The following is a 3,454-nucleotide window of genomic DNA, read 5'->3' as shown; positions in this document are numbered from 1 at the left end:
AAATACTGTGCTAGTTCTCTGGTTGTATTATTTTTAGCTTATCTTTATACTGTCCTCTTAAATGGACTCGCTCATTGACTCTATCCTTGAAAATCTATTTTAGATGAGTGCATTCTCAGTCATGTTCACAGCAGAGGCTTTTACAGACTCTTGACCTTCTGGACTTTGAATACTGTGTGCAGACTTCAACCTCTGGAGACCACACTTTGGAAGAAATGGCAACATGTCATTGTATCAGGTCATAGCTGTGTTCGACTTCATGGCTTTGGCCTCATGATTTCTGACTTAGGTTGATCTCCTCTCATACTGATACAGGAATGGTACCTTCTTGATTCTGTTCCTAGTGGACTGAAGATAAGCTTAACTGGGAATCTTATACCCTTCCTGCTATAGTTTTACATTTTTCATGTTAAGGTTATTTTTGTCATCTCCTCTTGTAAATGGGCTGGTCTACCCCACCCTCCTCTTATGCTTCTAAGGATAGAACATAGCTATATTTAGTAGATTATTTTTGACAAAATTATGGTTATTTAGTGATTAGATTTATTCTGAGACCTCTATATTTAATTGAGATGTTTTTCAAGCTAATTTAGAAGGAAAAACTATAGCTTGAGGTAGATTGAAGAAGTCCTATGCTTGGCTTCCCATTTATTATTTAAATGCCCAAAATATACTAGGTATAGAGATGTAATTGAAATATAGTAAGCAATACATTTTTTAAATAGAGAGATGGAAAAATGGGGACTTTAATTAGGGAATAAGGAAGAAGAAAAATGTAAGAAAAGGGAGGAAGAAGGTTATATAATGCTAAGGATATTTGAAAAATTCACAGGAAATCATATTACTTTATATTTACCTAAAATTATATCTAAGACATATAAGTAAATGAATGAACCTAAATAAATAGCCTAAATGAGGTCATGCCACTTGGAGGTAATAATGCTCCCCACAAGAGTCATAGATTATCTGATTAAAACCCCAGTATCTGGCATGAGAAACTTTATTTTGTATTCTTGGTTAGGGAGTCCGAGAGATGAAAACATGATGAACTTTAGATACAGGACTTAGAGGAATTGACCTTGTACTGACCTGAAAAAGCACTCACTGAGTACTAGTCTTGATAGTATCAGGATGTACTATGCAAGCTGCCAAGGGAGAAAGGTAATCAATGTTCTTTTTACCCAACTGTGATGCTTGTGGACCATAACAATGATCATCCTAGCAACATATCCAAACAGCTCTCTAATTGTACCTGAGGTGTGAACTCCCTCCCCCTTAGCCTGGAGAGTTTCCAAACCGAAACTCTCACTGTCCTAGGACTGCTGATGCCACCTACAGAGAGAATGCCTGACTGCTGAGATCAAAGACTGTCTCACCTTGTCAGACTTGCCTTTGAAGTTCCTTTCCTCCAGTCTCCTGTTTATGTTAGATCTTTTGGTTTCGGTTTGCCCTTGGTTTCAATTCTGCCTCTTGATATATAAACTCAATTTCCCCGAGTAAAGACACACCTTGATACAGCTTACTCGGTGTCCATCTCTTTTGTCTCTCTCTCACCAGCTTATTTTCACAGGTACTCAATAATCTCCAGTCTGAGAGCACCTACGGAGTGAGGGCCCACTGGCTGGTCCCCCACACTGAGGCTGGTTCAACAGGAAGAAAATGAAGTGATATTATAAGCCTAGCCAACTACTGTGACTAATGAGATCATGGATCTTAGAGGACAAACTGGTATCTCTATATTCATAAGCCAGTATAAGTCCTAACTTCATTCTAAATACCTATCCTTATATCAACAGGTAACAGTAGCTCTTATTTCTTATCAAAGAAGTTTCTTTCTGAAGAAAACAGGGACCATTGCAAATAGTTACAACTAGTCAAAATGCAAAGAACAAGAGACCACTGGGTGTGTAACTCCAACTAATATATCTACAGCACTATCCCTAATACACCTAGAGCTCAAGAAACATTACAGAAAGATGAGATGGGGGAAGTAACACTCGTGAAATCTCAACAAGATACTGCTTGAACAAGACAGTGACAATACCAGTTGACACAGCAATACGGGTGGGACTTCACAGACTCCCAGCCCTAGATCAAGAGCTACAGACAATGAATGACTATTAAGAGAATAAGAATTTGACACTCCATCTCAACTGAGTATTTGATACCAATCATAAAAACATGTGCCTACAAACAACACTAAGAAGACTCTGTTGTATGTCTATATTTACTCTAGGAAAAATGATTAACGATCTAGTCCAGAACCATCATTTTTTCTGATAAGGTTTATGACCCTGATGTGTCTCTCATGGTAACTCACCCAACAATACCTCTTTAGCTATCTTTTATGTTCAGAGCAAGCAATGCTTACTGTATTCTAGCCTTTGTAAGTAGAATGGAATCTCTACTCTAAGGGCAGATTACTTAGGAGAGCTGACATTTTCCTGTTTTCTCTAGCTTCCTTGTCATATTAGAACTATCACATCTTCATGAAGATCTAGATGTCATTCTGTTGGGAAATGGGCCTATTTCTGGTCTCAGCCTATATTCAAGCACACACGTAGAAAGGCATTACACATGAAGCAGACACTAAAGATAAAGAGATTGTATAGCTCTGTCTGAAGGGACTAATATTATTTGAAACAACTCAATGAACCCTGCTGTTTGAGTGGTCAGGAGTAGGAGGTCAAGTCAGAACCAGAGATAAGCATCCTCACAGCATGAGGGTGAGCCTTGGAGACTGCTGCCACCACTTAGAAATGTTCAGACAGGATGAAAGCCAGAGTAGAAAACTTTTTTTCTGTTTTTGAGATGCACAAGTTCGTCAAAAATGGCAAAGCCTCAGCAATAAAATGGTCATATGCACAACTTATGAACAAAGAAAGACTGGCTGAACAAAACTACTACGGCCAAGAAGCAATTCTAACAACACTGGTCATTGTTTCTTTCTAAATCACACACCTGCATGCTCAAGACTTCATACACTCATGGGTAGTCAGAGGAAGACAATGCCAATACAAGTCCCCAGCTGAACATGAGTCAAAGACATAAGCTTCTTGAATTATGGAGTTACTGGTATCAGGGTTTTGATATTAGAAACCCAAAGAAGAGAGGTTTAGCCACTACCTGTCCCCAGTAGGCTAATTAAAAACCAAAAAAAAAAAAAAAAAAATGATGGAAGCAAAGAAAGGAAATTCATTCAACATGATGCAGTGGAAAGAGTAACTAATAAGGAAGTCTAGTAATCTCTGACCCAGGTTCATCTCTCCTTGGCCATGACCGAGGTTTAGGTTGAACTAGAAACCCAGAGGTATAGAAAACTAAGCAGTCCTGGTGAAGGTGTGGCCACTCCCATCACTAACACATCATTATCATTATCTAGGCTCTGCTCTCTCTTCAAGAGTGGTCTGACAAGATGTTAGAACTCCGAATTTTTTTTCTTTTTTTTTTTTTT

The sequence above is a fragment of the Mastomys coucha genome, unplaced genomic scaffold (genome assembly GCF_008632895.1).
Source record: "Mastomys coucha isolate ucsf_1 unplaced genomic scaffold, UCSF_Mcou_1 pScaffold22, whole genome shotgun sequence".
NCBI classification, from domain to species: Eukaryota; Metazoa; Chordata; class Mammalia; order Rodentia; family Muridae; genus Mastomys; species Mastomys coucha.
This window is presented reverse-complemented; position numbering follows the sequence as displayed.